Consider the following 15,488-nt stretch of genomic DNA (forward strand, 5'->3'; position numbering starts at 1 on the left):
CCCTTTTTTAAACTCTAAGGAGGGAACAATTATGTTTCTCTCAACAATCCATGATAAATCTCCCCCAAGTCCTCCAGCTGGAAACGGCATGCTGACCACACACCCAGAGGGCACAGGCAGAATTCCCAGCAGCCACTCAGGAGTTAAGGACCTGGGAGTAGAATCCTGCACTCCCACATTTCCCAGGAAATGGCCAGGGGAAAGGAGGCCTCAATGAGCCATCTGAGCTCTGTAAAGACTGGGACAAAGGGCTGGGCCTAGAGCTCCTAAAAAGAGGAAATCTTTTACCAGCCCAGTGACTCAGAGGGCCTTGGCAACCTGAATCACCCCTGAACAAAGCACCGCCAGGGTCTGAGCAACTGAACAAGGTCCCAGCCCTTCTTCCTGGATGTACTATGCCACGTCCCTAGCTTGCAATCAGCTCAGATGCCGCCTCCTCCAGGAAGCCTTCTCAGACCCTCCTGAGCCTCTCTCCCCTGCGCTCCCCCCAACCCCCCAACCCCACCCCTGCACTCTAGCTGGCAGGACACCATCAGCTCCTAGAAACTGCTTCCTTCACCTCCACGTTCCCAGCCCCAGCCCAGTGCCTAGCACATAAGAAGCTCTGAAGAGCGTTTACTGAACGATGGTGGACAGATGAACAAATGAAGAAAGGAAGGAATGCCAGTCTGTTGGATGCAAGTGGGCTGAGGTCAAGAAGAGCCCAATGGTCAAGATGGTGGCAGGCCGCTGGCTGGCTGGCTCCCTGGTGAAGACCGCCAGGGCCCGGCCACCAGTAGGCAGGCACAGCGGCCAGGGTATGCACTGCCCGGGGGCAGTCTTTTCACCTGCCCTCCCTTAGGACCAGCCACACACATTTGAAAAATGACCAGTTGAGGTTAAAGGTGAAGTCCGTAGCCAAGGCAACACTATCGAACTGGCAACCTCTCTCTGAGAAGCCAATTGCACTAGAGAACAGGGGGACCCATTCTGCCACGGCCCAAAGTCTGCTCCTTCCGTGAATTCCCGGTCACTGGTGAGAGAGGGCCCAGGGACCAGCCCATCCCCTCACTGTCAAGCCCTGGAGTGAAGGGCATCTACAAGGTCACACCAGGGCCTAGAGTCAGAGCACCCATGTTTGAATCCCTGCTCAGTCTCCTCATCTATAAAATGGGGATATTTTCCTACCTCATGAGAATGAGGCAAGAAATGAGATAATTCAGGTAAAAGCACCAGCACAGTGCCCAATAATATTTAACTATTATGATGATTGCTAATATTAGCAGAGCTGGGAGGACTTCAACCCGGACCTCCTAACTCCCAGCCTCTTCCTTCCCCGCCCACCATCCCCATCTCCCTCCACCTTCCAGGCAAGTCTAGCCTCCAGGAAGCTGGCTCAAAGGCTCAGAAATCCCCAGCCACTCAGCGTAGTACGACCTTTCTCATGTGGCAAATCTCTCTCCCAGTGTCCCAACCCACGGTTAGAGGACAAGGAGGCACTCTCTGCCCTCCGGCCCCACTGAAACCCCACCAAGCCTGGCACAGTGCAGGCCATGGAGCAGGGGCCCAAGGAGCCTCGGTTATTGACTTGGCAAAAAAAAAATTGAGGTCAATACTCTCATACCCAATAGTTAGTTCTTAAATATTAAAAAATAGACCAAACCTTTAAAACGGCTCCCTGCTACCACCTTCCTCGCCCCAGAGGTTTCCAGACAAGTAAGCACCTTGCATCCAAATTCTGTAAAATGGAGAGATCACTATTAAGGGCACTCTAAATCGCTGGCTGCCTGGGCCTCCGTGTCGCCTGGCTTACAGGCAAAGGCACCAGTGAGACTGGAACTCCGCTCCTACAATGAGGACCAGGGGCTGACGGAGCCAGGCACCGGGCAAGAACCGGGGATCCAGAGAGGGGGAGAGCCGCCTCCTGCCTCCAGGTCTTCACAGTCCAGTGGGTTCTAAAATCCTCTTCCCCTTCCAGCCCAGTTAGATGAAGTCACCCAAACTGTTCCAAATGCCTGACTTTATGTTTATCAGACAGGAAGCTGCCTTCTCCAGCCCAGTGACTTAAGGCAAAACACAGGAAACGCGGCGGCTTTTGAACACAGACAACTCTAAATGAAGGTAGTGCTTTGCAGCAAGCTTTTTTAACATGCTTCAGCCAGCTCATAAGCAGCGCAGACATAACACGTTGAATTGTATTGTGTGGTCAGAATGCAAAGGTTGCAGGCCTTGAAACCTCAGCATCCAGCCCAGGAAATCTTCTGGCAGGTTCCTCGGTCACCACACCTTGTTCTCAAGGGACAGGCTTGTGAGACAAACTGAAAATCTTTAAAACCTGAACATGTATTTTCTACCATCTGATGATGTTGGTGATAACATAAGAAAAAGGAGGAAGCAGGGGAGAGAAAAGCACCACTTCACTTAACACATATTTATATGTTAATTACAACAAGCCTAAAAAGGCAGGAATCTCCATGGTGAAGAAACTGAGGCTCCAGTGTTAACAGTTAGGAGAAAAGGTGGGGGGGGGTCTAGTCCTAGTTCCATCTGACCCCAAAGCCTTTGTTTTGGTCCCTCTGCTGTAGGTCTCATGCTGAAAATACAACGAATCGATCACCCCAGACATTAAATTACTTGAAATGACTAGAAATGAGGACTGGCTGAGGAACACCGGAAAGCCAGTGTCTCTCAGAAGGGCCCACCCTGCTGCCTGGCACGACCCCATGTGAAATATTGATTTTTGAGCTGTGGGAACTTTCAGCCTAAATGGCCTGTCCAACTGGAAGAAGTTCAGAGAAACCCGAGAAACACCTCCCACCCTATTTCTTAATCCCAGTGCCCACCCCCCCCAAAAAAAACGAAAAAGATTAAGGGTGGGGAAGAATAGACTCTTGAGGAAAGATTAAAGGAGCTAAGTATGTGTTGCTTGGCTAAACAGCGCATAAAAGGGATGATAACAGTTCAAAACACTTTTAAACGAGGCCACATCATTTTGAGAGAAAGGCACTGGGGGTGAGTGAAACCAGGGCCAAAGCTTTCTTTTACCAACTCGCAGACAGATGAGCTTGGGCAAACCACTCCTTTTCGAATTAAGGGAGAAAAATTACACTGTTCTTAATATCCCTTCCAGCTCGGGCATCCTCTAATTCTCAGTAAATTCAATAGGGAGATGTTATTGTTCTGTTGATTTTTCTTTTAAGCATTAGAGTTAAAATGAAAGGGAAAGAAACCTAGACACATGTTCCCAAACTGTAAAGAAACGTCCATGGAAGTGAGAGGGGACCTCCTCAGAGGCCCCTTGTTCCTCTGGGTAGTACTGGAGGGCCCTGAGGACAAGGACCCCGGAGAGGCACGGAAGCAAAGACTGGCTGGTGGGGGAAGATCAGCTCCACCTTCAACTTCTCCTGCAGCCCAGCCCAACCTGCCCAGGCAGGAAGCCACACCCTCAGTGGCAAGTTCCAGAAGGCCTTGCAAGGCTCCCTCCAGCCTCAGCAGGAAGGTTCGTAGTGCAGTAACCCACCGGCTGAAGAAGGTACCTACAGACCATGCCACTGTGAGGCTTGGAGGGTCAGGCTGGGGGGAAGCTCCCAAGAAGGCCTTGTCCTCAGCCCAAGGCCAGTCAAGAGCCTTTTCTGGGCCCACCTGCCCAGGGGCCAGGATGTTGTGTTCCATTCTGGGTGCTGAATCACCTCGGGCCTGAGAAACTAGTCAGCAGAATGAGGGCCTGAGAAATTCCAACAGAGCAGCCAGCCTCAGTTACTTTTTAAAGAGACATGCATCAGACCCAGAGGGCAGCTCCCCTCCTGCTTCCCAAATATTTGGTACCATCAAAGCACGAGGGGCAGATGGGGGCAAGGGGATTTGGCAGGCCAGGGGATTTGGCAGGCCAGCATCCAGCCTTCGAGCCCATGTGGTGGCAGGCCCATTTTAGACCTAGGCTCATTCCGTATACTCATGGGTGACTCATGCCACTCCTCCTGGAGGCCGGAGGCTGCCTGGCAGGGCACAGGCCTGGCAGAGACCCTGAAGGGGTCTTCCACTGCCTTTGCCACAGTAAAGAGCTAACTCAGCAGAGAGCAGAGCTGGCAGCTTCTCCAGTACCCACGCCATGCAAGATGAAGATGGGCTTCCTGAAGAAGGGCATGGGGGTCCTCCAAGTCAAAACACTCTTCTGATCACATTTTCTCAAGAATTTGGGCCTTTCCACTGTTAATACCTAAGAACCACAGGCCAGATGTCTGAGGGATAACAGGATGGAGTGGGAAGGGGCACACTAGTGACTGAAATGACCTTTAGGTTAGAGGACCCAAGAGAATAAAGGCCTGGTATAGGCTTCTGGTCAGGTAGACTCCCCAGGAAAGGACTCCAGGTAATTTGGAGCCAGCGGAACTGTGGAAAACCTGGCAAAAGGTCATCCTGAAATATTTTCCAGACATTTACAGCAAAGAAAAGCAATCATCTACCATTTTCCAGAATATGAGGGAGTGGATCAGAGTAGACATTTGTTAAGGGTTACTCTGGTGATAATATGACATCATGGAGAAGAAAACAGTACCCAAAATGTTCCAACCACAAGAGCAAGTCAGTCAATTTTTAAAACCTTCCCTCCTTCCTTGCACACAGTAGGCACTTAATAGGAAACATAGAATCTAGAGCAATGCATTTTAAAACTAAGACCTACAAGATTGGCCAGCAGACCCTCTTGTTTTTATAGGTAATAAGAATAAGAAAATTTTTAAGTTTTTTATGATTTAAGAGCAATACATATAAAAAGGCATTTAATGAAAAATAATGCTCACCCCACCCCCCACCCCCCACCCCCAGTCTCACTTCCTGGGCCCTTTCAAGAGGTAACCACTATTACCAGCATCTCAATATCTTTTCAGGCACAGAACCAAGGTGACACAGCATGTTTCACACAAAGAGACCACCATCTATACTACTTCACATCTAGTTTCTTCCACTTACAACATATCCCGCAGAGCATGGCCTATCAGTGCATATAGATCGGCCTCATTTTTTAAAGGGCTGTGAGGACTGCCACTGTACAGCTGTGCCATGATTTATTTGACCTTTCTGATGGGCAGTGAGCTTATTTCCTGTCTTTGTCTATGACAATGCTGCAAACAATATCCTCAACATTTCCTTTTGCACATTTGAGTTGATCTGCGGGGCACATTCCTAGAATTCAGACAGAAGGACTATGCTTTGACAAATATTGCCATCAAACTACCTTCAAAAAGGAGAATTGTGCCTAGCCAGTTTGATTCAATGGATAGAGAGTCAGCCCGCTGACTGAAGAGTCCTGGGTTCAAATCCCGTCAAGGGCATGTACCTTGGTTGCAGGCTCAGGCCCTGTCGGGGCACATGCAGGAAGCAACCAATCGATGTGTCTTTCTCACATCAATGTTTCTCTCTCTCCCCTTCCCGTCCATTCTCTCTGAAAATTAGTAAAGAAATATCCCTGGGTGAGGATTTTTAAAAAAAGGAGAGTTGTTACAACTCATATGTCCATCAATGGGGCAGGAGAGTACCTATGAAACTGGGGCATATTGGAGAAATTAAAATGACTGAATTTCGCCCTAGCTGGTTTGGCTCAGTGGATAGAGCCTTGGGACAAAAGGGTCCTGAGTTCAATTCCCATCAAGGACACATGCCTGGGTTGTGGGTTCGATCCCCAGTAGGAGGCGTGCAGGAGGCAGCCGATGGATGATTCTCTCTCGTCATTGATGTTTCTATCTCTCTCCCTCTCCCTTCCTCTCTGAAATCAATAAAAAATATATTTTTTTTAAATGCCTAAATTTGTCAGTTTTCCCCACCCTCTCATCCATAATTAGTGGGCTCATAAACTGGTGTGATGTCTTTGTAGGCAATAATGGCATTTTCTACCAAAATCAAATGTTCCCTCAGCTAGAACTAGAAGTCAGGTCTCCAGACACTCAAGGCTCTTTGCATGCTACCCCTTGGCAATGTCCCAGACTAGAGCACTGGAAACCATGTTTTAGAGCTCAAACTTGCAGTTAGTTTGCGCACCTTCTACCCAGGCCAGGGCCCAGAAATGAGGCTGCTCAGCACAAGCTCATCAAGTGCGTCCGCAGCCATCAGCGGATGGGCCCCAGGACACTTGTGCTTTTACCACTTAGGCTCCAGAGGCCACGAGTGCTGCAAACACACACGCACGCGCACAGGCACCAGCACACCTGGTTAGAAGTAGACAGGGCACTGAGCCAGGAGCCAGGAAAACCATCTACCCCTCCTCTTCTGTTTCCTCCCCTGACAACCCAGGGAATTAAGGCGGAACGTTTATATATTTTCTTAAAATTTTACATAGCCACTCTACATACCTTACATAGGCCCTTTCCGTACCTTATTCCTTTTAGTTCTCACATCTCACCCTGTAGGGGAGCTGTCATGATTCCCACATGGGTTGTGTGACTTGCCTAAGGTATTAAGCTAGTAGTGGCAGGGTCAGGACTGGAGTCTTGTTCTGAAGCTCACAACCCCACAATTCTCAGCTCTGAGAATGGGATTCTGTAAGTCACAGGAGCACCACTTCCCAGGGGCAGCCAGGGCTCCATTCAGTCACTGGAGGACCTGAGCCCAGAGGCTCAGTGCACCAAGGGTTAAGGCCGAGGCAGTGACTCTCTGGGGCTGCACAAAGAGAAAATGCACTTCCTGCCCCTGCGGCAGGGATGCTCTTTAATGCTCAGCAAATTAGGACGTTTGTTTAATTAAGAGGACACACAGATTTTGTTATTCTAAATATTTCTGGAACATGATGCTTGGGAGGAAGCTGTTAAGGCTTGGATTTTTTTTTTCTTTGCTTTGGGTTTCTCTTTCTACCCCAAGAGAAGCACAAGGCCCGCCTCTGAAGAAAACAACAGCCAACCCCTCCTCTCCTTTTGAAATAAAGATGTCAAGCTGGTAAGGGCTGTCTTAAGTACTTTACTGAAGGATTAGCTACAAGAGGAAGTGAAGAAAGCACAGCTAGCCTGGTCTCTAGCAATACCCTACCAGGCTACACAACAGTGCTGCATTTTTCCTGTGCCTTTTTCCGTTTAAAAAGCTAACAGATCCTTGTTTTGTTTTTTCTGGATCAAGAACAGGCGAAAGGCAGGCTGTGATTAACATGCATCCTTCATCCTGCAAGAGAGAAGTTGTCCCATCTCCAACCCCCGGGGTTAAAAAGTTTATAAATAAAAAGACAGAATACCAGGGCTCTGACCCCCTCTTTCCTCTCCCCTCCTGTGCCCCTCAGACAAGCAGCCACAGAATGCACCTCTCGGGCGGCCCTTCCCCAAGCAGAGCCTGCCAATCTGGGCACCTGGGTCTGCCAGCACCTGGATCTGCCCACAGGCACTGCCAGGACTTGCTGAGTGTGAAGAGTAGAGCTCTTTGGTGTCACCCCACAGCCATCTGGGGGGCACAGCGGCTCTCAAATTACACTGAGCAATCTCTTGACGCTTTTAATTACCCCTCAATTACCCACTAAATGAGTCCTCGCTTTCCAACACCCAGTGCTTGCCCTGTTTGCAAACCGGCACTGGGCTCCTTCCTCGAGGCCGCTTCCCTCCTGGCCTCAGACAGAAGTGGCCCCTATTGGAATTCCTCGAGTCCTTTGTCTACAGCATGCTCGGGACACTCATCAGAGGCCGCCTTTGTATTTCAGTCACTGGGCCATATTTCCCCTCGAGGGCTGTGAACTCCTCAAAGGCAGAGGCCTATGGGTCGGTCTCCCAGGATGGGCTGGCTTCTTTCTCCGAATCCCCATGACTCACAGTACCTTTCTGGGGTCTCTGTCATCTTCGCCTCACATCAGAGTCATCTACAAATTTGTCTCAGCTCTCCCCTAATTGCCGGAGGGCAGGGGCCAGGTCTTACTCAACCTCACACACCCCCTTACCACCTGGCAGAGTCCCTGGCACAGAGAAGCCAGTTAAATATTTGCTCAATTACACATCTATGTACCCTCCCCTCACTCCCAGCAGCCTTGTATATAAACTAACTAATATTAATCGAGTGATTGTCTAAATGAGCCTTAAAGCAGCCTCTCTTCCTACAAAAAAAAAAAAGAATAACCAGGTGAGTTACCAAGAGGGCCTCAAACAGTGGCGTCAGAAATGGCCACAGTGTTGCAGGAAGGCTAAGGCTCTCTTCCCCTTCAGGTTACTCAACAGTTACTCTGAAATCTTGTCAAACCCAGAACCGAGTGCAGCGAGCCCAGCGAACCGAGAAGCGGCTGGGCCTCTCAATTGCCCAGCAGAGGAAGCCGCGTGTCTCCAGGACCTGGGACTTCCCAGGAACCTTTCTCCCGACACCTGGCTGCTGGGTGGGGGCTGGGTGGGGCCGCAGACAGCAGCCCTGGCACTCACCCTGCCACCGCTGCCGCCACCTCAAGGCAGCCGGTGAGGGTCCTCCGTTGCGAGGGATGGAAGACGGGTGCAGCCCTGCTCTGGGCGTGGCCCCAGGACAGGATGGGGTGAGGACCCCTGCACGGGAAGTAGGGGCTGCGGGTACAGAAAACCCCAGATCTGGCCCAAACAGGAACGATGCAATCGCCCAGGCCCAGTCCTAAAAGCACAGGATCCAACTTCCCCCCAACCCCGCCCGGCCACGCCCGGGTGGGGCGGCCCCAGGTGCGGTGGAATCAGGTGCATGCCCGGGAGGCACAGATGGCTGCGGGCGGTCCCGGGCCTCCTTCTCCCGGAGGGAAGTCAAGAGTCGAAGGGCGAGGGGCTGCGGGGGGACTGGGAACTCTTCCTGCCTGGCAGCCCGGCGCCCGCGGGTCCTCCTCCTGCAGGCGCCCGCCGCACCTCTCCCCGTGCCCTCCCCTGCCGACCGCTCGCGCCGCGCAGAGGAGGAAGTCGGGAGCGGAGGGCGGAAACCGCGCCGAGCGCAATGTCTGCGGCGGGGCTGTCCGAGTCTGACTCAGGAGGACGCCCTGACAGCTGCCAAACGGTCCCCGCCTGCCCGTTACCTCCGCTTCGGAAAGGCCTTCGAGAAAACTTCCAAAGGGGCCGCGGCCCCGAGCCCACCCCCCCGTCCGGGTCCCAGGGACAGCGGCTCCCCGGAAGGGGTTAAAAAGTTTGCCCAACTTGGGCACTGGGCGAGGCGAGGGCGGGGCGCGTGCCCGGCAGCAGGGGGAGGTCGAGGCTCCCCGGTGCCCCGCCGGGAGTGAGCCAGGCGGGGGTGGGGTTGGAGGAGATGAGGGGTTTCCGGGGAGCGCTGGCCACGACCGCCTCCCTCGGCTCCCCGAGGCCGCGCTGCCAGCGGCGCCTTCCCGAACATCGCGCCGGGGTCCCGCTGCCCCTCGGGGAAGGATGCGGGGCCAGCCCGGACCGCAGCGCTCGGGTCCGCCCGCCCGCGCCGGTCGCCGGCCGCGCCGGGGCCGAGAACCGCACGCCGGCCCGCCGGCCAGACGCCTGCGTCCAGTCACCGCCGTCCGCACCCGCCAGCCCGGGGCGGGACCGACTGGTGCGGCTCGCTCACCTGAACCTGGATCGGCCCCGGGGAACAGGCGCTGCTTCTCCCGAAAAGGCTTTCTCGAGCGCTCGGGCGACGGCGGGGTGGGGCGAGCGCGCGAGGCGGGAGCTGCAGCAGGTCAGCCTGGCTCTGCTTCCGTGCCCTGCCCAGGAACCGCGGTGATCTGCGCGCCTCACCGCACCCGGTCGGCTCCTCTCCGCCTTCCCGCCCCGCCCTTTCAGCCGCCCGTCCATTCCTCGCGGGCGCCGGCCCGGAGGCGGAGCCTGGAGGGACGATCCCGCCCTCCTGGCTGTCTCACCCACTCCGACCTGTTCCAAGTCTTGATGGACAGACATATCAGCCTATGGAAATAGGTAGGGGCGGTGCCTCTGAGTCCAGAGGGGTGGGGATTCATCCGCTCCACCTCTACGCTCTCTCCACCTTCCCCCCGCGCTCCCTAGGCGGGAGCCCCGCCTACTAGGGCGGGTTCAGCGGACAGCCAGGTTCCAGGGAAGATTGACACCAGAACGAGTCCAATCAGGAGGAGGAGGCCCTCAATTCAGAACTGGGATGTTGGTGCCTTGCCTGGGCGGGGGCGGGGGCGAGGTCGGGCGGGAGCGGACTGGGAAGGTCCAGGATTCTGACACCCCGCCCCGCGAGCAGTTTTCCCTGTCCCGTGTCATCCTAGCAGAAGAACAGATATTAAGTACCATATATGGAAAAAGTGCTATTTTACATAATTATGATGGCCTGTGGGGCGTACAAGGACTCAGCCCCGGATTCCTTGTGGGCGCCCGGAGTTCCATGTTCGATTCCTAACCCTCTCCATAGACCGGGCACGCTTGCCTGCCTTCTTTCAGGCTCCAGACCTTTGCTGCCACGGTTTCCCACTGCCTGGAATGCCTTCCAAGCCTTTCTTTATCTCCACGTGTAAACTCGCACACTTTTAGGTATTTGGTGCAAAATATTTTCTTGGGTTTTTTGTTTGTTTTTTAGGTAGGCAGAGCACTTGGCCAATACAAGAAGATTTTTTTAAATTTTTTTAAAAGAATGTTTACACTTACCTTTTAATCCATCTAGGATTTATGTTGATTTTGGAGGAAGAAATCTAATATAATTTTTGTAACAGGCAGTTGTCCACATACCATTTTCTCCACTGATTTCAGGTACCACCTTCATCACCTATGGAACTTCTATATGTTTGGATCTGTTTCTGAGTTGGATCCATTGATCTTTCTGTGTGTTCCTGTGCCAGTTCCCCAATATTTTAATGAAGGTAGCTTTCTAATACATTTTATATATAAGAGGACAAATTTCTCATTATTCTTTCCTTTTGGAATTTTCATGATATCACGACTAAACTATCCTTCCAAATGAACTTCAGAAAAAGTTTATGATATAAAGGCAAAAGACTCCTGGCTGGATAGCTCAGTTGGTTAGAATGTCCTTGTTCCAATACATCTAAGTTTCGGGTTTGTCCCTGGTCAGGGCACATACAAGCATCAACCAATGAATGCATAAATAAATGGAACAAGAAACTGATGTTTCTCCCTTCCTTTTTCTCCCCCATTTTTCTCTCCCTCTCTCTTCCTTCCTCTATCTCTAAAAATCAATTAATACTTTTTTAAAAAAGAATGTGATTGTGGGAACTTCTGGGTTTTTTTTTAATTGGAGAAGTATACAGATATGGGTTTAAAAGTTGTTCGCAACATTGTTTATAGTCATTAAATATTATAAATAAATGTACAATATAATGAATCACTTAAAATTTTTTTGATACATCCATATGTTGAAAGTCATTAAAATGTTACATAGATTTGTATTTACTGATTTAAAATGTATTAAGTGAAGAAAGCACTTAGAATGCTGTTGTAGCAGGATTTTATTTTATGCAGTGTGTGCCTGTGTGTGTGAAAGAGAGAAAGAGAGAGAGAGAGAGAGAGAGAGAGAGAGAGAGAGAGAGAGAGAGAGAGAGGTTTAAAAGGCATTATATTAGCTTAACAATAACCCACAACCATCGGACCAACTTAAAAGGCACTATATTAAAGTATAAATAGAGATTATGTCTTGCTAGATGATTGTGACTGATTTTTTCCTTTGCTTATCTGTATTTCTAACATAAATCTCTTGGATAACTTTTCCAAAATGGAAGAAAAAGACTCACTTTGATGTAAAATCTCTTCCCTGACCCTGTAGGCCAGTTAGGTGCCCCTCTTCTGTGCTTTATTTGTCTCTGTGGACCCAGAACTAACACAAGTCTTAGCATAAATGGTCCTTAGTGAATGCTGGAGCAGGACTCAGAGAGCACCTGTTTCCTTATCTTTTTTACTTAATTTTTAAATGATGTTAGAGAAAGAGAGGAAGGGAGAGAGAGAGAGAAATATCGAGTTGTTCCACTGATTTATACACTCATTGGTTGCTTCTTGTATGTGCCCTTACTGGTGATCGAACCCACAAACTTGGCGTATCAGGATGATGCTATAACCAACTGAGCCACCCGCCAGGACTGTTTCCCTATCTTTAGGGATGGGTAAAGTCACAGGGCCTCACCCAGCCTCAGGAATGTTGGGAGGAACAGAGGACCATTGCTGCTGCTGCTGTTGTTATTATTACTTAGCAGAGCGTTATTGGTAAGGGTCATTTCCATTTTCCTCATGGGCCCAGCCTCCTGGCACCGCCCTCTCCGGGGAATACAGGTCACAAAGAAGATGGAAGTCCTTTGTTGGCCAACCCTGAATTCTCTTCTCCCCATCCACTAGCACAGATGCTCCCTAACTCCGACAGCCTTGCCACAGACCGTCCAGCCTCACCCTGCCAGTCTCCCAAGATCCTACACCCTTGATAGTATCTATTTTTGTAAAAGTAAAAAATATATATTTTATTTATTTTGTCTAAGTGTTACAATAGTGTTATGGTTGATATAGAAAATACTAAAAAGAACGAAAAGGTTATCGCCCATAACCTTATCACCACAATACAGCAACGATTAACAAACTTTGTTATTTCCTTCAAATCTTTATATACACACATATTTAAAATAAAATTGAGAGGTCCACATATATATGGTCAGCTGATTTATTACAAAGGTGCTACCTCAAATAAGTAAGGAAAAGATGTCTTTTTAATAAATGGTGCTAGGTCAACGGATAGGGTTAGGGTTACATACACATGTGGAAACATGAATCTTGACTCCTACCCTCAAACCATTGACAAAAATAGTTTAGGCTGGAACAGAGACATAAATGTGGAAAGCAAACAATAAAACTTCTAGGAGAAAGCAGAGGAGAATATTTTCATGACCTTGAAGTAAATAAAAATTTCTTAAATATAGCCCAAAAAGTATAAAACATAAGGGAAGATTATTAAGTTGAACTTTATTAAAATTAAGAATTCCTTTTCATCAAAAGACACATATAAGCAAGTGAAAAATCAAACCACAGACTGGGAGAAAATATTGACAAAACATAGATATAACAAAAGACATGTATCCAGAATTTATCAAGAACATTGAATATACATGTATGCCCTATGATCCAGCAATTCTACCAGTGAGTAATAACAGATATATATCAAAATGTTCATAGCGGCTTAATATGACCAAAACTTAGGAGGAAAAAAGGTCTATGAATGGTAAAGTGGGTATATTGATTATGCCCATACTATTGATTCCTACACAGAAATACAAAAGAACAAACTAGTGTTACATGTAAAAAGAAGGATGATGCAAATGTCCATGAACTGCTGAATGGATAAACGAAAGGTGACAAATCCATACAATAGAATATTATTCAGCAATAAAAAGGAATAAAGTACTAACACAGACTACAACATGGGTGACCTTTAAAAACATTATGCTAAGTGAAAGGAGCCAGTCACAAAAGGCCACAACAAAATAGACCCAGAGACACAGAAGCATGGAACAGACTGTCAAACCTCAGAGGGAAGGCGGGGGAGGATGGGGGCGGGGGCGAGGGGAGAAGAGGTCAACCAATAAACTTGTATGCATCTATGCACAACCCATGGACACAGACAATAGGGTGGTGAAGGCCTGGGGTGGGGGCAGGGTGGGAAAGGTCAATGGGGAAAAAAAGGGGGACACATGTAATATTTTCAACAACAATGATTTTTTTTTTTAAATGTCCAGAATAGATAAATCTATAGAGACAGAATGTAGATCTGTGGTTGCCAGAGGCCGGGGGGAGGGAAAAATGGGAAGTTACCGCTAATGAGTATGAGGAGTATTTTGAGGCAATGCAAGTGTTCTGAAATTAGATCATGGGGATGATTACACAACTCTGTGAGTGTACTTTTAAAACCACGAATTACATATTCTAAAATGATGAGCTTTATGGTAGATGAGTTGTATCTCAATAAAACTGTTTCTAAAGCTACCTTTTAATGGATGAATCTCAGAGGTATACTGTTGAGTGAAAGAATTTAGATACCAAAAAAAAAAAAAAAGGAGATGCTGAATGATGCCATTTGATGTGAAGTTCTAGAACAGGCAAAAGCAATCTCTAGTGACAGAAGCCAGGATCGGGGTACCTCTGCAGAGAGTTAGTGACCAGGAGCGGACCCAAGGGAGCCTACCGGAGTCTTACAATGTTCTCTGCCTTGAACTGGCCGGTGGTTACAGTGGGCCTACACATATGTCAAATTCCCTGATGTGCACACTTAAGATTTGTGTGCTCTACTGACTGTAAATTATGTGTCAATTTAAAAAGGGAAATAATAAAATCGGAGTAAAATGTAAGCTACTGGGAAGATAAATAAAAGCTATATGGGATTCCTTTGTACTAATCTTGCAATTTTCTATAAGTTTGTAATTATATAAAACTAAAAGTTCCAAATAGCATGAAGAAAGAAATAAAATTCAGAATATATATATATATATAATCTTCAACATCTTGTCAGCTCACCTGCCTATAAACATATTTCGGATTTCCCTGTCTTAAAACCAGAAAAAAGGACTATTATCCAAAATATACAAAGAACTCTTAAAATTTAACAGTAAGAAAACAAACAACATGATTTTTTTTTAAACAGTCTTAGAACTTTTTTTTTTTTAATATATTTTATTGGTTTTTTACAGAGAGGAAGGGAGAGGGATAGAGAGTTAGAAACATCGATGAGAGAGACATCGATCAGCTGCCTCCTGCACACCTCCTCCTGGGGATGTGCCCGCAACCCAGGTACATGCCCTTGGCCGGAATCAAACCTGGGACCTTTCAGTCCGCAGCCCAACGCTCTACCCACTGAGCCAAACCGGTTTCGGCAACATGATTTTTAAAAAGACCTTACCAGACACCCCACCAAAGAAGATACACAGATGGCAGCTAAGCATATGAAAAGATGCTCCATGTCATATGTCACTGTAGAAACACAAATTAAAAAATAACAAGACACCGCTACGTACCTATTAGAATGGTCAAAATCCAGAACACCGAGAACATATAATGTTGCAAGGATGTGAGCAAAAGAAGCACAGTGGGAGTACAAAATGCTACAGCCACTTAGGAAGACAGCTTAGTAGCTTCTTACAAAACTACACATAGACTTACCATATGACCCAACTGTGCTTCCTGGTATTTATCCAAAGGAGTTGAAAGTTATGTCCACACAAAACCTGCACAGAGATGTTTATAACTGCTGCATTCCTAATTGCCAAAACTTGGAAGCCATCAAGATGTCCTTCAGCCCTAGCTAGTTTAGCTCAGTGGATAGAGCATTGGCCTGGGGACTGAAAGGCCCTGGGTTCGATTCCAGTCAAGGGCACATGTCTGGATTATAGGCTTGATCCCCAGTAGGGGGTGTGCAGGAGGCAGTCGATCCATGATTCTCTCTCATCATTGATGTTTCTTTCTCTCCCTCTCCGTTCTTCTCTAAAATCAATAATATATATATATATATATATATATATATATATATATATATATTCTTTTTTTTTAAAGATGTCCTTCAGTGGGTAAATGGATAAATAAATTGGGACATCCAGACAATGGAATATTATTTACTGTGAAAAGGAAATGAGCTATCAAGCCATGAAG

General features: G+C 48.1%; 1 protein-coding gene across 1 annotated transcript in view; it reads right to left on the reverse strand.

The window, feature by feature from the left end:
- The window catches only part of MYH9 (myosin heavy chain 9), an 89,787-nt gene extending 80,114 nt beyond the window's left edge, over positions 1 to 9,673 (reverse strand). The window contains exon 1 of the mRNA XM_081084770.1: positions 9,469 to 9,673. The gene's annotated coding sequence lies outside the window, so the exon portion shown is untranslated. The remainder of the gene's footprint in view (positions 1 to 9,468) is intronic.
- Between the last annotated feature and the right edge of the window lie 5,815 nt (positions 9,674 to 15,488).

Source organism: Myotis nattereri, assembly GCF_964212035.1.
Source record: "Myotis nattereri genome assembly, chromosome: 2".
Lineage (NCBI taxonomy): Eukaryota > Metazoa > Chordata > Mammalia > Chiroptera > Vespertilionidae > Myotis > Myotis nattereri.